This window comes from Hirundo rustica, chromosome 8 (assembly GCF_015227805.2).
Source record: "Hirundo rustica isolate bHirRus1 chromosome 8, bHirRus1.pri.v3, whole genome shotgun sequence".
Classification (NCBI taxonomy): Eukaryota; Metazoa; Chordata; class Aves; order Passeriformes; family Hirundinidae; genus Hirundo; species Hirundo rustica.
Genome location: NC_053457.1, coordinates 12,254,221 through 12,273,835, shown reverse-complemented (window position 1 = coordinate 12,273,835; position 19,615 = coordinate 12,254,221). Strand labels below are relative to the sequence as shown.

Here is a 19,615-nt window from a genome sequence, read left to right as displayed (position 1 = left end):
CTGAGCATCGGGTGTTGGCAGATTAGCAGTGGCTCAGCACAGAGCATTTAACATCTTCTGATCATATATTTTTCACAGTAACTTAAATACATGTCTGAATTGTTCTCAAAGCTTTACTTAAAGTACAAAAATCCGGGTTTTGCCAGTGTGTCAAACTCTGCCGAGTCTGAAGGTGAATTTCTGGGAAAGCTGGTATTTTTGTTTCAGATTTGCCCAGCTGTTCCTGGTTGCCAGACTTACTGCTGCAGATCAGTCCACAGCTACAAGTCATTCCTTTTCTTCAGCTGTTTTCTAGGAATCCCAAACCCTAGTACTTTTCCTTCTGATTCTGGCTACTTCTACAGCTTGAGGTCATTATGCTTCCTGTTATCCAAGCAAGCTGTCCCCTGATAAACACAGACAAGCCATTCTGTTCTACCAGATCTTTGCGTTGTCCGGTTTCTGCCCTGTCGTCCAAGTGTGCGGCGCTCCTGGAAACAATGTGTTCCCAACTCCCCCTGTCCACCTAGTCCACAGGGCTTGCCTGCCAATTTATTCTCTTTGAATGTAGGTTTGGTCATTTTCGTACAGCTACGCCAAGGATTACTGAGTAATTGCAGTGGGATTTGGAATGACCGTATAATGGAGGGGAGAACAGATTTGTGTACTTTCTGCTTTTCGGAGCCAGGTGAGCGAGGGTTTGTTAGAACACAACTCGAATACTGGACCTTAACAGCTGCCAAAGGCCCTCTGGTTTGCTTGATGATCTGAAGGCTTCTGTTTTAATATGCTCTCAAAGGAAATAGAAGTACATGAAACATGGGCTTTAACCGAACAGAAGGAGCATTTGAAAACCGAGCCTAAATCCCTTTTGTGAGGGTCTTTTGTTTGGGTGGTGTTTGTTTTGTTTTCCTAAGGACCCAAAGGTGCTGGGTTTCTTTATAAGTTCCTATTAAAGTTTTGACAATCAGCTTTTCCCATGCATACTGTCATAGTTGTGTAATTCATATCTCTTAATAATTCCTCCTGAAATTTATGAGTAATAGAAAAAAGCAAAATTCCTGATGTTATTAATGCAGAAATTGTGTGTGTGAAGATGTCCTGTGTTTTGCTCTAAAATTTAATGCTCTTATTCCTTGGTCCCCTGTGCTCATTTTAAAGTTTTTCCTGCCTAGCTGAAGTGCAAAGTAATGAATAGATGATATTAGACTCAAGTTGTTTGTATGTATGTATTTTTCCTCTCAGAACTTCATTGAAAAGGTGAGCCTTTGTGTTTTGGCATTTGGACAGAAGCATGGGGTATATTTTGAACCCCAGATTTTTCATTTTTCAAAATTGCAGTGGCTGAGGTGTCTGTGTTGGACCATAAGGCCTCAGAGCCCTGCTTGCTGCAGCAGGAAGGATTCAGATTCTGATTTTTCTTTAGCTTGCTGATTAATATTGATTGCTGAAGCAGTTGGCCACTTGACTTAGATGCTGAATCAAATAATCCCCTCAGTTCTTGCTTTGCAAATCCATTGTCATGGAACAGGTTTCTGAGAAGCTTTGTGTACGTGCCACAGTGTGATGGGAAGTTCTCTCACTGTCAGACTGGTAAAAATTGCACCTTATCTCTACTTCTTAACGTTCTATTGACAAGTGATCTTTGTGCATAAATTTGAGGAATAGTTTGTAGTTATATCTAATAGAATAACAAGACAAGGCCAACTTTTGATACATCTAAGTGATACACAGTGAGATTGAGCCTTCTAAATCACACAGGTAGTGTTGAAAAATTTCCCCACCTCTTTCTATCTAAACATTCTCTACTGACTCAGCTCTTGACACACAACATAAACAGAGGACCTGTAGCTAATGAAGCATTTTAATTTTGTGTTCTAAACTGGTCTCCAAGATGTTGGTAACAACCCATCAACTGTTCCTGTCCCACCTGCTCAAGACCTTTGTGGCAGTGTGAGATGCTGCATGACAAGTACGTGGGGATGCAAGCTGGGGAAGCAGGGAGCAGGGTGGTACCATTGAAAATAGCCTGGATTTTGTGTGCAAGTTTCAGCGAAGTGCAATGGTTCTGGTCTGTGTTACTTGAAATTCGTAGAATATAAACTGCAGCTGGTATTTCTAAGACATTACTGCTGACCTGTGAAAGTGCAAATCGACCAAATGGGAGATGCAGGATCAGCCACGTACACCTTGTTTTTACACCTTGTTTTTGCTAACTGGCTTGTACAAAGCCCAGGGAAGTCAAGTGATTCCTACCATTAAGTCATGAATTGTAGCATACTGTTTCAGGCATCCATATACTGCAGCTATACTTTTGTTTTAGGAGCATCAGAATTGTCAGCATAAGAGTTTCATTCAGGAGATTATCCTTGTAAAGAGTCCTTTTGCAGACAGTTGTTTTGCCCCTCTGCTTTGGTTGCTGATTAAATTCTTGAGGCTGAATTTCTTGTAATGAGAAATTAGCTCTTGGATTAATTTCCAGAGGAAAAGTATTGACTAAGGGCTATTTGTGACCATCTGAGCTTCAGGACAAGGAAATGTGCTAGAGGTAGAAAACAGAGCCTTCTATATATGCACACCCAGATCATGGTTCACTGATTTTTTTACTTTTTTTTTTACTCCTCCGGGAGCTGAATACTCAGTCTCATCCATTGACCATTGATAGCAGAAGTCTGTAACAAAGGAAAGAAACATCAGAACTTGTGAACAGAGTAAGAGAATTCATTTTATTAAGATGCAAAGAAAATATCAGAAGTAGTGCAAATTTAGGTTATTGTTACAAAATAATAGGAAGTAGTAATATAATAAATACCTGAAAATGTGTGTAGTGTGCATAATAGTAATGATATTCTTAGCATTGTCTTTGAACAGGAGACATGAAAAAGTTTCAGCTGACAGAGGAATGCCTTCCATATTTGGGGTCTCTGAACTTTTGGGTTCATTATCTGAACGGGGTCATGAGCAAATCTTCTGAAAATTACTGAAATCACTTTCCTAGCAAGGGTGGTGAGTTAGTACCCACCGCCAACGCTCTGTTACCTTCCTCATGCTCACTCTGTGCAGTTCAGGGAGGCGTAGATGACCAAGCACCTGGAGCAGAACTGGTTGTCTTTTGATGATTTTGCAAGCCTGAGCTAATGAATTTGTTTTAAAGAGCTCTTCTGTCCTGCATGAGCAGTGCACTGAAACCATGGTGCCACTGCACAGGTCTTTACTAGTAGTGATATGGTTGCCAAATGATCTCTGCATATTGATAGTGAATTTTCTCTGTTATGCATGTAACTTTCCCTGGGGTGGTGTGAAACTAGATCACCAAAATGATTTATGAAATGGAAAGCTGTTTGAAGGCTCATATTAGTGGTAGTTTGACAGTTGTTTTGCTTTGTTATTTTAAATGACTTTTATCATGGAATCAGTTTATTAAAACAAAGAGGGGCGGGTGGTGAGTATGCACAGAGACTGCTGTATCAAACCCAACTATCCAATACAGGCCCTGTCTCTGAAACTCTTGGAACTCAGATAGTTAAGCCTGGAGTGGATCTGTGATGGTTCAGTTAAACATGCCATTCTGTACTAGAGATACATCTCTCTTCTCTAATAATGTATTCCTTACAAATAGTAAGGGATTTTGAAAGGCTTTAACTCTTTGTTGAGAGTTGCTTTTCATTAGGCTTAGCTGCAGTTGTCATGAGACTTCTGTTTGGGGATTTGAGTTTATTTTGTACGCTTTGCTTATGTTGTCGTATACAAGCCTTGCATGGGTTAGGAAGGGGAAATGCTAGGGAACTGTGTGTTTCCATCATGTCTCATAGCTAGAGATCCAGATTGTGGCTTCAAAATAAAAATTCCAGATACTTCGTTGGAAGGCTAATATGCTTTACAGGCTAGACAAAATTTAATAGTGCTTGTAGCTTCTTGAAATGAACATTCTCATTGGGGTGCAGGGAGGAGATAGGAACTTGAGTGGTCTTAAAAAAAAAAAAAAAAATATGTACTTAAAAAAAAGAAGAAAATGTTTGGCAAGAAGGATGTGTTACAAGCAGCAAGTGCTTTTGCACACACACAAACACCCACCTAAACCAGACCCTTTTCCTTGTCTCACCTCAGAGGCCGTGGCACTGGGGAGGGGGCATCAGCCCTGGCAAAGCTGGATGCTCAGCCTGTGCTTCCTTCAGCTGCAGCAGCAGCTCATGCAGGCAGCAGTGCAGCTGGCCCAAGCACCTCCTGTCAACGATTTCCATTCTCCTCGTCGCGGCAGGTAGCACGGTGGTACGCTGCTTATGGCCTGAAGGACACGTGGGCATCTCTCTGAGCTTGATACTGGTTCCTGGAGCAGTGTGAAAGCTGCTGGTGGTTGTGTGCTGCATTAATAATGCTAATGGGCTATTACTCTTACAGTTCTGTATAGAGATAAGGATTAATATTATATTGAAATTTATTACTTAGTTTGTTGATCTATGATGAAATCAATTCAGTGGTGTGATAGCTTTCATAGCATTGCTTTAAATGCTGTGCTGCCTTCCCTGGGACTCAGTGTAATGAGATGTGTCTTAATTGATTATTTTTTTTTTTAACACGATGTGGATTTGCAGTAATGATGGTTGGAAAGAAAAATTTTTGTATTTTATAACATAGCTGCCTGTAAACAATCAGGCTAGAAAATGTTTTCCAGTGACTGCAGCTTTTCCTGGCTGCTTTTGTATCAACATTTGGCATTATCTAGTTGCTCGACTCAGTGCATTCTTGAATCGTTTTCAGGAAAAAATACTAACCTCCGTAGAACTTAGATTTTGGTTGCAGACAATGATTCTTTTTGTACTTTTTCCTAATCTCTAACATCCATTTTTTTTCTGTGTGGACAGAAATGGTTTTTTGAAGGGATTGAAGCCATCATTGGGAGTGGAACACTTGCATTATGACGAGTTTTTCCTGCTAGTGGTTTCTAAGTGGGCTCTGGGTGTGGGCACACATTTCTGGAGCAGTCCTCAGCATTGTGTTTAGCTTTTGCATGTGTCTGCACTTTGCTCCAGAGCTATTATTACAGCTCATTTAAACAGACACAAGGTAGTTTAAAACAAATTAATTTGGGTTCCAGTAGCAGGCGTGCTGCAGGGCTAAGGTTTTACTGTCTGAATATCTAGCCAGAGCCGGGGTTTGTGTGTTTTGCATTGACATTTTTATGGCCATGGCTCACCTACAGTTGCTGCTGTAGAGGTCTGTCAGGTCACTCCTTGCATGCTGCAGTCATACCTGACTTGTCGCTGTGGATTGTGTTCTTTCCTTGTTGCATTTTAAAGTAGTGAATTTCAATAAATTGCCAGGGATGAAAGGTAAGAGAGCAGCTCTTGTGAGACAGGTTTTTCAGTCCATGCATAAAATGAACAAAAAATGGGATGTTGGTGAAAACCTCTTGTCTGCTGGCTGGCCTCTTGCAGCCAGGCGAGGTGCCACCAGTTGGCATCTATCTGCAGATTCCCCATATTGACATGAGTCATTTGGACCTGCTGAAAGCATTAGGTCTAGTTATAACTTGTCCCAGTAAAGGTTCATTATCGCTTCAAGAGACTATCCCAGTCTCTGTCATTTTTCTGAGCTCAGGCTGTCTGTGTCACAAGTTGGGGTTTTCTGTACATTATCAGTTTTACTGACTCAAGAGCTGGTGAGCAGCTTGGGGTGAAATCTTCATCCTGCTCAAGTTGCTGGATGCTTTACTATTCACCTCAATGCCCCTTGTTTTCCCCATATTGCATTACCAAGTATTTCAAATATGGATAAAATTTGCAAGCACTTGGGCTGGCTGTAACTGCTGCCGGGTGCTGGAGGTGGTTGATGGCGTTGTTGCTGGCCCTTACAGGAGAGAAGTGCATGGGCTTTGGTGCCTCAAATTGCTGCTCCCTCATACTGTTACCTGTTTACTGCAACAGACAGAAGCCTCCTTTCAACCATTCTGCTTCATGTTTTAGCCTCTCTCCTGCTGCCAAGAATATTTTTACTCTGTATCAGGAGAAAATGAATTCATGCCTTCAGGATTTGTACTCTTTGCTCTGTGCTATATGATAGCAACCCAGTGAGATGTGCAAGTGGAAACTGCATTAATGATTGATAAAAGCTGAGAGCTGTTTAAATTTTTTTTTCCTGTTTAATGACTATCAATAATTTAATGTGTTTACTGTATGTTTTTAAGAAACACACCCATATTATAGGCTTGGGTTTAACAGGCTAAATGATTCAAGCTTCAAAAAATACCTATTTCCAACACGAAGTGTGTATCTTCTTTTCAATTAAGAATAAGATAGAAAAATACGAAACCAGGCTTGTAATACAGAGGTAGTTGCTGCAAAAAATAAAGCTTCTGCCTGCCCCCTTCCCACCCCCTTTATCCTTGGGGCTGCTGTTAAATCCCCAGTGACAGCAGCACAGCGGCCACCAGCTGGTAGCAGGGAGCAGCAGTGGTTACCACCCCAGCAGGAGCAGCTGCTTTCCCAGATGTGGCTGTGCACCTGACCCTCCTGTCTCTTATGTCCTAGGTCCCCACTCCACCAGGTATTTTAGCTGCTTTATCAGCATCCTGTCACCTAATCACTTGGGGGAAGTTAAGGGGCAAAGCTTTTCTATATTAATTCCTTCTAGATCTAGAAGGGAGAAATAAATGTTTGACAAAATTATTCCTACCCTGTTTCTTTGGAAGGGACCAGATTTTTCAAGTGATGAGCTTCTCTCATTGTGCTTCAGTGCACTGAGTTTGGTCCTCAAGGCTTTGCATATAAAACATGGGGTATAAATCATACTTGTGCTCAGTGTGTACCTTACTAGGTGATTGAGAGAAAATTAAATACTTTTTTTCATTCTTGGCGGGGTCATTGCTGTTAGACTGGTCAGTAAATGTCATACAGAGGTTGGTTTGCTTTAATGGGCACGTTACCTAAATGCATCCACGTGCATAGTGCTTCTGAAAGCTCCGATTTTTCACATGGACAAATGTCATTTTGGGAAGAGCTTTCTTCAGGATCCAAGGAAATCAGGTGGGAAAATACAGACAGCTGTAACATTAAAGCCATAGGAAACAACTGTGTGAACACCTCTGTATAAAGATACAGAAATAAAATACATTTGGCATTTGTATTAAAGGCTGTTCAAATGAATAAAAATGACACCGCTTGTTTAGGAAATAATATTTCGTGTAAGTAAAATCTAGTCTTTTATTTAGGCATCTGTTGGTGGTGGATCCCATGGGTTCTCTAAGGCAAATGAAAGGAAAATTTATTTAGGAGGTGTGTGTTTTCATTGACTCTTTACCACAGCTTTGTCTGTGCTTCTGCAACAATATTTTGGTTACTTTTTCTTGGCTTTTTGTAATAGATACTTGAGAAGAGCTTCCTGTCTTTGTGCAGATACAGTTCTGGGAAAATAGCATTTATGTTTGAAGAAGCTTCTTCACAAATATCTCCAGTACAGGTGTTTGTGGTGGAAGGCTTTATTTACCCTGTTGTATACATGAGACATGTGCACATGCACATGTGCATGAATAATAGGGACATGCTTTTAATTCATGCTAAAATAAATGAGAATTTGCTAATTTCTAGCTTGTTCTCTTTACGTTGCTGTAGGTAAATGTTACATTGTGTTTTCATGAAATGTTTCATGAAATGAACGTGTTACGTGAAATGAAACATGTAAGTTCTATTTCATACTGATTCTATGCCGGGAGAAAATGGCTAGGAAATAGCTTGGAGAAAGAACCTGATTCAGAATCAGGAGAGATTCCTGGCTTCAAAACCCAAGGCTGAGTGTTTTTGTTCAGTTTCATCAGGCTATCTAAGAGTATTTTAATCTTCCTATTTTCTTAGCTTGCTTGTTTGTTTTTTGCAATAAGAAATGGATACTGCTATTTCCCTCAATAGATGTTAAGGAAATAGTTGTTTTATTACTTCTTGTAGATCAAAAGGTTGAAAATCAACCGGAAAAAAAAGAAAACTTTTTACTGTGATATAAACTTGACCTGTATCAATTAGTGCACTCTGAATGTACATATAATTCACCTGAAGAAAAGCTGTTAGTTAAATGTAGATTGAAGAACCCTGAGAATGTTTTTTGATTTTCTCTGTAAATTTTAAGAGGTGTTGATGATGATGCTCGCTTTGGTTTAAATTCTGAGTTTAAACCCTCATGTTACAGACAAGGTTTGGGGAGGATTCTGTTGCACACAGCAGTGCTCTGATCTAATCCTTCAGTGTAATGAAATTAATAGCCATCATAGAGCTAGAAAATGCAATAAACCAGAAAATCACCCAGGTTGGCTGTGTAAAATGGGGGCTTCTGTTGACACAGGAGTTCCTCCAAGTGCTGATGGGGGCTCCATGTAGGGGTCAGACATGATGAGGTCAGCAAGCTCTTCTCCAGTCATGCAATGCAGATTGGAAGTGAGGGGCATTACTTTCCCTCATTTTCTTTTTTTTTTTTTTTTTCCTGAGTATAAAAAGTCTCTGGATCATTTAAGACCTAGAACCTGCAGATGTCCTGCATGAATTTTGCATTTTTCTATAGGAAGTGGACTGCATTTGGGTAATGCCTGGAAAAAACGCTACCTTTGTTACACAGCAGGAAGAATGAATCTGGCATCATCATTCAGAAAAGATTAGTCAAAATCACATTTCAGTATCCCTGCTCCAGCTCGGGTAGTGTCCAGAATGGGCACACACTGTGTGACATTTAATGAGAACGCAGACCTAGCTGGAATAATTGAGGATTATTTTTATTAAGCTTGATGTAGGCAAGCAGCTCCACTGAATTCATTGCAGGAGTTGACTCACACACCATCTTGAGGGTGTTTGACTCAACATATGCCTAGTCATTTATCTAATGTTGATGTCAACGATTTGGTGGGTTTTGATACAGTGTTTCCCAGTTTTCTGTGTTTCCTTCCTGTAGTGGTTGTGTACCCAAAACATTTTGACATTTTTTTCATACAAATTATCTCTGGCCCTGCCAGAAATTTAGTCAAGTCTCTTGGTATTGCAAGTCATTTTGCGAGGTTTCTCCACTTAGAATTTGACTTTGAGATAATGCGTTATTTCACTTTATTTATTTTTTTTTCTTGCCTGAGGATTTGAGAACAGACTGAATCTCACCTTCTTTGGAGCAAGTGATGTTGAGTTAAACCTATGTCTCTAAAATGGTACTTAAGACAAATTTCTGTTTCCCTGAGAATGTTGTTAGAAAACTTTGTTTTTTTGCACTCAGTGTTCTTCTTTGCCACCTCTTGATTTTATGTTTGATTTAAAAATATGCTTTCTTCAGATCTTCCATGTCTGCCTTAAATTTTTTCTCCTGCTAGTAATAGGATGGAAGTGTAAAATTTTTAAGCACTTTAAATATGACCAGTATTTCAATTCTCAACGGGAAGTCTTGGGGGGGGGGGGGGGGGGGGGGGGGAGGCGAGGAGAAAAATACTGTCAAATGCATTCTTTTGATTTGATACTGAAAAAGAAAAGCAAATGATTCATTTGATTTAGGGATACAAAACTAATGTGTGTTTGAGGGGGTGATACAATTTCTTTTTTTCTTGCATTTTGCAACCTGATCTGTGCTGAGCTGCTCAGTTAGTATTGATTTGCACATAGCCTCGGGATGTACACGTGTCAGGAGCAATTCACTAAGGGTCATTTCTTATCCCAGTCCCCACAGTGGGGGCTGTAGCACAGCTTCCCTTTAAAAAAAAAAAAAAAAGAAAACAAAACAAAAATCAAAAACTATTTGAGTTCTCCAGGTTTCGGCTTAAGTTGCTTTGCATCAATTAGTACAAGATGGTGAAAGCCGACAGAAAGCAGCAATGAACTGATGAGAGGTGTAGGACATTAAGAAAGTGAAGTTAAACACTGTGGGAAGGTTTGCCTTCAGGCAGAAGGTTGAGGAGGCTGATTTTGGAGTAGTTACATTTTTGTGTCAGGATCCATTCTTTCTCATTGTCAGATTATTGCTGTGCCTATTTATGGGTGCACATAACAAGGCAGAAGAGGTTTTGAGTCACTGAGCTTGTTCTTTCTCTCCTTGGTGTACATTTTCTGTGTGTTGTCTTCTGTGATCTTTATTTAGTTTTTCATTGTTTATTTACACTGCCACTGTTACTTCATGAATTCTTTAAGTCATTGCCTATCTAGAGGAGAATCTGGACAGAATTACTCTTGCAGCTTTGAGTCTTGCTGACAGGAGGAGAGAAAAAGAGAGCTTTTGTCCCCTAGAGAAATGCAGGAACTGTGGCCATTTAGAATTGGACAGACCTGGTGGCTTTGAGGGAGATGCTGTGATAGGAGTGCTGCCTTTTATGTTGTTTCCTATCTGTTGGGGCCCCTTATTTAAAATCTCTTCCAGGAGACTAGGATCTGTATGCTGTTAGCAGATGGGTTAATTGTTGTTTTGAGGGATGGCAGAAGTGTGTGTGGAAATGTAGGGTAGCATAGACTTTTTTCCTTATTTTGAAAAACTGTGTTCAGATTTTCCATGGGACAGAAAAGGGTAGAGATTTTGTGCATGAATATAAACCAACAAAGTGTGATGGAGAACAGACTGGACGTGTTTCCCTTGCTCATTCCCCATGGAAAACCTTGATTGCCATTTCCTCAAAGATGTTAATGTCTTGCATGCACACTTTAAAATAATTTTCCACTTGATTTTCCTGCCTTTCATCAGAGGCAGGTACTGGAGGTAGGGAGGGCCCCATTAAATCTCTGTCTGTAAGTTTCTTTAAAGTCATGTTAGGAGTAGGGCAGAGAGAGAAAGAAATGGTCTGAGGTGAAGAATTGTGGTTTTTATGGGAGTGAAGCTCGATTTCTAAGTGGTACCTTTAGTCAAAAGGTTTTTTTAGATCCCTTTCCCTTCATTCTGTTTTTGAAAACCCCACACAAATACTTATTCTTGCTGTTACCTAATGATTTGATATAGCTGGAGTACGTTGTCTTAAGAAAAAGAGAAGTTCTCTTAAAAAGAAGCAGAACTTATGATTAGTTGCAAATACCTCATAATTGCAGGTATGATCCTCTCAGAGCAGCGTACATAAGCACTTGAATGTCAGTATATACCTGTATGTTCAGTATGCATGTTGGAATTTGCCTTTTGCCAACTATTTTGATAGTAAATGTGGCTCATTTGAATTTTTACAGAAGTGGGTGTGAGTTTGGCTGAAGCATTTTTACTTAATAGAATAAGTGCTCGAGAATATTTTGGAATCGGACTTTAACCCATTCTAATATGGGACTTTATCCCATTCTGACAGAAATCTCTTTGCTTGTCTTAGTAGTGGTTGACTTGACATTCAGATTCCCTATTTTGATAAAGTGACTATGGAGAAAATGCGGAACACCCTGAACTGGCATTTTAGAACTGTAGCTCTGCCAAGCAGGAGTTGTAATCAGTAGCCTCTTCGAAAATCATGAAAGCTAATGCTTATTTCCTTTTTTCTACTTTTTTTTTCTCTCCTCCCCTCAGGAAATACTGTTGTGCTGAGGAAGAAAACAGCTCCCTCCTCCCCTTTCCCCCCTCCCCTCCTTTCTCCTTCCTGCCTGATTCAGAAGCTCCAGGAATGCGCTAATTGGCGGCGGCCTCTTCAGAAAGGTAAGGGGTAATTGTTATCTGCTTTTCAAGGTGTCTTGCCTGCTCTGCTCCTTCTGGAAGGGCAGGTGATGGCGGAAGAAGTTTGTCTACGTGGAGTTTAGCCAAGCTTTTGGTTCATGTGGGTTGCCCTTCTAATACTGGAATGCAAACAGAAGCTTTGTGCGCTTCTTGCTCTACTACTGAGTGTAGGATACTGACCCTTGTGAAGATCTACGAGATGAGATACATTTTCAAGGCTTGCAGAGAAAGAAAAGTAAAACTGTTGTATTGCAGACTGATTAACTAAATCTTTGCCTGAGTTTCAGCTTAGATGGAAAGACAGGTAATTAAGTTCTGGAAAAGACCAATTGAAGAATCATATCTCAGAGTGCTTCTTTTATTATTATCACACATATACATCTGATTGGCCAAATATAGATTGGTTTGGTTAAGTTGTTTCGGTTATTTTTTTAAACCTGATGTCTTCTCTGGGTCTGTCATGGTTTTGTGGCTGGTTGTATCGCTGACAGATGAGACAGGAACTGTCTGGAAGCCCAACTCTAGTTCTGAATGGTGAAACACATGGCGGGTCTTTAATTCTCCGGACTTTTCCAGTTTTCGACAGAAGTGCAAAATGTGTTGTGTGAGAGGAATTTAATTTTGTAGTTATCTGGTGATGGGAAAATACATGTCCATCTTTTCACTGCAAGACATTCAGTTTATGTGTCAGGGATATAAAAAGTCCAAAAAAATTAGTGCCGATTCATAGAGTGTCGTGAGCTGCATGAGCAGACTCAAGTTTGTTGCTAGACAAATTGCATATGTGTTTTAATATTAAAGATTTGTATTTGCTTAGGAGCTGCAGTGCTTTGAGATGGCATTTCCTCTTCCATCTTTGTGATAGATGTTAATGCTCTTTGTAGTGGAGGCAATATCTCCTGTCTAGACCTCAGCCATTCTGGTTCAGAACTGATGTCTTAACTTAATCCAGCACTGAGAAGGGGTTTATGCTAACTTGCTAAGTTCTGAATTGGAGAGGCCAGTGCATGATACGAGTTTTCCTGCCAGACTGCTCGGTGGTGCTAACATTTGTGAAGGGTTTTGAAAGACAGTGCGATGCAATAATGTCTTAAATTGCCCCAGCAGGATTTGTCAGAGTTCATTTGTCAGACCCCTCACACTGACTAAGTACACTAACGTATCGAGGATAAGCTCCAGACAGGTAATGTGCCTTGGGATGTTCTTTTTCTCACTCTCCATCTCGTTCTCGCCGGTGCAGAGGCAAGCTAAGTCTTTATTGAACAGTCACTACCAGCTGTCTGGCTACTTTCTGCAATAAAGCTAATGATCTAATGGGCAAATGTTTCTTGGGGACCTTCAGCTGAAGCGGAGACAAGGAGAAGCATACAGACCAGCTAAAGGGTTCTCAAGGAGTTTGCAATTTCCCCAGGGCTCCTTCTCTGTAATTACCTGTCTCTCTCTTTGTCTCCTATCTTTTAATGCAGGAGGAGTGTCAGACTCAAGGCCGCTAATCTTCGTTACTATGGAAAGGCTGGTTACACTCCTCTTCATGCACTTCAAAAATGGCAATCCCCAGCTGGTTTCCTGAATCTAACTTAAAAATGGATGATAGCTTTCCTCCTTGGTGCCAGACTAAAGAATGCAGCTGCCTGTGCTGTTGCAGGCAGGCATTGCCTCCGCCACTGATGCTGTGGCGTGCTGAGAGGAGCCTGCAGGAGCTGCCTTATGGCTTCTGAACCTGTTTTCTCCCAAACAAGCAAAGGCTCTAAAATTCCTTTGAAACATTAAATTTTGGGGCACTCTGAGATGTGGGAGGCTTGGCTGAGCTGCGCGCGTGGAGGAAAGATTCTATAAGGATTCGTAGCTCCAGCTGAGTTTTTGTACTGTTTCTGAATGCCTTCACACTCCCTGGGTTGGGGGCTGAGGGGAGCACAAGCTTTAGGGCTGTTTTGCAGGATTGTGGGCATTGCTTCTTGTTGTTGTCTCCCTCCCAGCGTATGTTATATGCAGTGGTGTGCAGTGGAGCCAAGTGCCGCTGCTCAGTTCAATAGGATCAGCTGAGATGCTGTGCACAGCCCTTTGCCATTTCTCTCTGGCTGGATACATCTGTCCCTCTTGCACAGCACTGGAAATTTGGAGGGGAATCCCTGCCCGCTGCTTTGCTCCTCCTTTTCCTGCACATGCTTCCTGAGTTGCAACATGTCAGACAGATCTTTCCTCTGAAGCCACGGCTTGGGAACGGCTCCGGCACAAAGGCCTGGTCTCTGTGTGCTCCTTTCCATCCTTCTGAGGAGAGGGAAGCTGTCCCATGTTGGACGGGGTCCCTTTCCAGCTGCTGCGGCCTTGCACGCCCGGAAGTGTATGTTGCTAAACCCCTTTATGGTACCTTTGTCAAACATGCTTTAACTGTCTGCAAATGTACGGCATTTAAGCGGCAGAGTCTGTGTTATCACGTGCAGTCATGCAGACTGTAGTCCTCGGGGTGGAAAGCTCTGGGGGGAGAAGCTGGATGTGACAGAGAAATTTGAGAACCAAAGCGAGAGGAAACTCTTGCCCGTGTGTTGGACTAGAGCAGGTTCGGTGGAGGATGGGGAACACCTACTCCTTCTCAGTTTGGAAGTGTTGAAGGGGTGGGTCAGAAAGGAGAGGGAGAGGCAGGGCAGGGACAAGGCAACAGAAGATCAGGCTGTCCAGTGGGCCACGGTTTGCTGTGTTTTGTTTTTGCCTTTAATGCTGTACTTTTCTCTGCCCGTTCCTCTTACCTAAATTTGGGCAAAGATAATTTTTAGTGTTCTTGTTTGTTAAAAGAGCAACCCTACCTCCATTCAGATTTTTTCAGAAGCTATGTTTTGTATCAGTGCATCTGGAATAACTATTTTGCACTAATTTTTTTAAGAACTTTTATTTCCCTCATCTTTTTCCCATTTTCCTTTTTATTTGTATCAACCTGAGCTATCTGCAAATAAAAGGTGATACTGCTGGTAGCTAACATTTCAGGAGGGTGACCCTGTGTTAAACACTATGTCTGTAGTAACTTAGCTGTCAGTCGGAAGTTTGCCCTAATTGTTTCTGTTTTTCTTTTCATATATAAATCAAGTTCACAGCTCTTGAGCATTTGTAGAGTATTTTAACAAGTTTGTTTCAGGTCTTGGAGGTTTTTTTTCTCCCTCAAATCCTTTGAGATCTTTGGGGTTAGGATTTCTCATTCAGTAACTGTATGCAGTAAAATGATGAGCTTGTCAAAGCTGTATTTCACCTTAGGAGAGGATGACAGGTTCTTCCAGAGTCCTCAGTCTGCAAAGCCTTAACCATCTCCCACTTTAAATCAGGACTTTGCCACTGCTTAAGGTCTTTAAGTACTTCATTAACTTAACAATAAGCCTACCCTCTCTTGCTTTTTAGTAAAACCTTCGGGTTTTTTCAGAGTTTCATTTCATGAATGTTACAGGTATTAATTCTTTATTCTGGTATGGAGAAGACTTAAATATCATAAACTTTATTGGAGAAGGAAAAATAACTTCCATCCCAGCAGTGCATTTTTCAGGTAATTTTTGTCTTTGGAATCTGTTTACCATGTAGATTTAGAAAGCTAAATGCCTGTTTTGTACCTCTAGAAAGTTTTGAACATCGTTGGTGGGTTTAAGTGTACACGAAGTGGAGAGGCCTGTTGTGCTAATCCATAATGAATGGCTGGGAGGAACAAAGTGTAACGCACAGGTATTAGTGTAGGTGGCAGGTTTTGGTATTTCACTTTTGTTTGTATTCTCTGTTAGTCCTTCAAAAAGAAAGCTGCAAGGCCCAAATCAGCTATAAAGTCCGTGTTGAAATTAGCAATGAGAAAGACCAGGTTTGTTGCCTTATTTCCTTAAAAGTGATAGCTGTCCTCTACTGCTAGGGAATGACCCACCTGGTTGCATACTGCTCCATCTTTCAGGTACACAAACATGCATGTGAAGTTTTTATAAGTTTCAAAAGATTGGCCGTTCATCAAAAAATAGTAACAAGCCCAAACCAGGAGATTTTTTCATTCCTAGACCAAAATCACGAGTTGATATTTCAAAATAATGTTTTCCGTTTGTTTGTTTGTTTTTTTCTTTTCTACTGTGTTTGGCATACACCTGGTTTTATGTGGTGCTGCCTAGGATATTTTGAGGACTGGGTACTACTTGCAGCCCAGGCTGTGGTAGCAGAAATAATTCCTCCTGTTTCATCCCTTTTGGGCTTAGCCCACGGGAAGAGTCCTGTTTAGTTAATCCAGTCATTACAGTAGAGAGCTGCACTAATATCTTGCCAGCTGCAGGACAGAAGATCCTTCCTCTTGGAAGCCTTGCCACGAAGAAATTCTGTCTAGAAAATCCTATGCAGATTTGAACTGGCCAGGTAAACTTACATGGGGAAGTGCTTTGTAAAACGTGTCCTAAAACATTTTTATCTGGTGCTGATGGCCTTAAAAGCCAGATGAAGTGCATCATCAGTGACTCATGGTCAGTTACTGCCCTGCTGTGTGATGTAAACCAGATCTTGCTTTGGTGCCTTCTCGAATACAGCCTTGTCTGGCTGGATGGTGAATTTAAAGCTTGTGCTTATAGTCTGCAGTACACACCCTAACCAAGCTGTTGTCTTGAAAGAGGTCTCTTAAATTGCTTGTAGCATAAATGGAAAGCTTCTAGTCGCTTCCTTACTATTCTACTTACTATTCTTGATTAAACAGGAAATTAGATCTAAATGTTAGAATGACCCAGGAAGTTTTATTTCCCCTTTTCCTCACCTTCTCTCCTTCCATTCCTCCCTCAAAATATGGATTTGTTGCAGTTTTAGGCCTAATGATTTTTTCAGTCTTCTGGTGGGCATTGTTGTGAAAGAGTGGAAGCTTAAATTTTTAAAGAAGGAAAAGGGAAGGTGTGTAGCTTTTTGGGTTTTCTTTCTTTATTTTTTAAAGTTTCCCAGATACATTTGGGTATCTCTGACAGTCATAATAAAATCAGTTGATTAGACAAGAAGATTAGGTTTATCAAGCAAAGCACTGTTTTCCAGCAAAATGAGCAGCTAGGATATATTTCAGTCTTCAGATGCTTGGCTAAATAATGGTAACATACGTTTTTTGCTGCTAGAAATTGTGATTTTGGCGGTCATATGCAAGTGTGAAATCTGTAGGCATATACTGTAGCAGAAGCTGTCTTTATGCATATACAGCACATGGTATTTGGCTTGGGAGAAAGTTCTTTGCTCTCTAAGAAAGTCGGGTTTTTGATGGAACTGACTGCTGTTTGTACTTCATAGTTAAAATTATTTTATTCTGGAAGGACAAATGAGTTATATGTATTAGAGGTACTGCTGTTTTGCCCCTGTTCAGCAATGCAGTCTGTTTCCCTGGCTCTTTCTTCTTTCCAAGCTGTTTCTTTCCAAGCTTGTGATCATAATTACAGTGAGAAGTAGATTACATACATCTGTATATTCCAGCAGGAAAACTGAGCCTTGGAAGAATTTTGGACTGTGGGATATTTCCTTACTCACCTCTGTCTTAAAAGTGTTTTGATATCCTCAGAGGGTTCTGGGAATGTCGATCTGAATGGCCTAATAAGACACTGGGTGTAGAGAGGATGGACAGTAAAAGGAAAAGGATGGAAGAAGGATGCAAGTGGTGGTTCACCAGTGTCACATTAATGGAATCCTCGAATCAAGTGCTCATTCATTTTAACTAGAGGATAATTAATCAGAGTGAGTAGATAAAATGATAAGCTGCTTTTAATGAAGTGAAGCTGCTTTATTAGCAGTAAGCAAAATGCAAAATATTTGGTCTCTGGCACATGTGGGACTGTGGTTTGCCACCAGCCCTGGATTGTGCTAGCCTTTTCCTTGCTGCACTCTGCAGGCTGTGCTGTGTGTTTCAGCATGTGGCCGATTCAGAATTCAGGAAATAGAATCTAATCAGAAGCAGGTGTAACATTTTAAAACCAGAAGGAATGTTCCTTACAGATCTTTTTCTATGCCAGATTAGCATTTGCCAATTTTCAAACTTCGGATGGTATTATTTTTCTTTGGAGATAGAAGGCTTTATGCTTCCAAGCAGGCAAGCAGACAAACAAAAAACTGTCTGGATTTACCAGCGTGCTGCTGTTTGAAAGGCAGCAACATGATACCACTTGGTATAAATAAAGTTCAGAAAAACTGCTAGCACAGCCTGAAACCAATAAGTAATTATCTACCCATCCGCAGCTCAAGAACAGAAGTGCACCAGGCTGGTGCTAAGCGTGTATATGATTAAGTGAAGGGCCAAAGCCAGCGTGTCTCTGTTAATCTGGAGCAGGCTTGCACTCTCTTTTTTCAGATGGTTTTCTGCAGGGCATCTGTGCCATTGTGGTGTTCCCCCGTGTCTCTCTTGAAAAGCAGTAGAAGACATTGGATGGACTATGATGTGCATGGCAATGCAAGGCTATAACAGGAAATACATAAATGAGTCATAGATTAAGATAATGATGTAATTTACATTGGACTGAATTATATTATGTGCCCACATTAAGGCTCGAAATAAACTTCACTTATGACTCCGTATGCCCTTGTTGAAGTAAGCTAAAATTAGCAATTTATTCATAAAAGTCACCTCACAGTAACTTGCCAACTAGTGGTTCGATAGGGTTCCTGTAGTTAGGCGAACTGGAGAAGTTGAGCTGGTAGATGAACGTGATTTGCGAATAGGACGCTGGCAAGGAAATTGTCTTCCCCCCACCAGGCTTTCCTTAAAAGACTGCGCTTCCCAGCGCCATTCAAGTGTAAATCCTTGTGCAACAAAGGGGAGGCTGGCAGCTCCACCGGTTCAACAGTATAAGCGATCTCTCATGCCTCAGTTGAAAGGTTGAATCCCTGAAACGCAGAATGCTGCTATAGAGGGAAACTCTCAAAAGGCTGGTGAGAATGGCGGCGTGGGGGGGAGCCCGGGCTTGGAAAGATGTTGAGATCCTTGAAAGAGCCGTGACAATTCTTGTCTTTATTGTCAAATGACCTGGAGGCACGGAGGCAGCTGGACAAAGGGAAAGCTGCTGTTCAGGTGAGGTTGCAATCACCACTCCAGGAGCTGGATTTACTTGTTCTCCCCTTTAGGAACACAGCATGCTGCTCTACTTGCCAGCACTGTATGTGGTGCCAATATTTTGTCTACAGTGTGCATTGAGTCCCTCTTAGTTTTCCTGTTTGGATTATTCTTTCTAACGACTTTGTGTTGCAAGTCTCAAAGCTTCAGAATTGTGATTTCTTGCTTTGCAAAACAGAGTCTGGAATCGTGGACATTGGGTTTTACACTGAAAGGGTGAGGTTAATCTTGCACCTTCTGAAACCCTTGTAAATATTTGACCGGCTACTCGGCAACACAGCTGAACTGCCTGAGTTAATGCTTAATGTGAGAGTGGTCCTGAAGTGCATGGCTTTGGTGATGGGCCAAGGGTCACAGAGTGAGCAGTAGTTTCCCGTGTAGACATCTGTGCTCCCTATTCCTTATCCTCCAGGAGTCCTCCCTTTCCCCCCACCACCGCCCCAGATCTGCAGGTAGGAGGAGTGAGATAGCTGAGTCCACCCCAGGCAGAATGAGCTGGGTGTGTTCAGGTGGCAGTGAAATTCGTTTGGGCTGTCCTGCTGACTTGCTCTGCCCTGGTGCTTTTGCTGGTCCGGCAGCAGTGTAGTAATCCCTGACTTCCAAGTGAGGATGAGTGTCTGTCCGGCTCTCCACAACTACATCTGGGCTCGGAAGAAGGTTTTTATGCGCATATAAATGGCACCAGTAGGCATTAACTGGTCACTGGGGAGGAGCAGACTAGAGACCAGTGACAAATCTGAACCTGAGTATGTTAGAATTTAAATTGTAGGTTCTGATGCCTTGATAATGAAAAAATACCCCCTTCTTGTGCTCTGAATGAAATGCTTTCTAGTGTTGGAAGGCTAGCAAATGTTTTCAGCTTTATGAATGAGATGAATGGAAATCCCCTTCTTGTTTTAAGGGAACTAACCAGTGCAAGACAGCTTTTTGCTTTTCTGATGT

The 19,615-nt window shown here is 41.3% G+C and overlaps 1 protein-coding gene across 12 annotated transcripts in view; it reads left to right on the top strand.

Moving 5' to 3' along the window:
• The window catches only part of ZMIZ1 (zinc finger MIZ-type containing 1), a 346,350-nt gene that overhangs the window by 47,209 nt on the left and 279,526 nt on the right, over nucleotides 1-19,615 (top strand). For all 12 annotated transcript variants that reach the window (XM_040070534.2, XM_040070533.2, XM_040070545.2 and 9 more), the window contains exon 2: nucleotides 11,461-11,586. The gene's annotated coding sequence lies outside the window, so the exon portion shown is untranslated. The remainder of the gene's footprint in view (nucleotides 1-11,460; nucleotides 11,587-19,615) is intronic.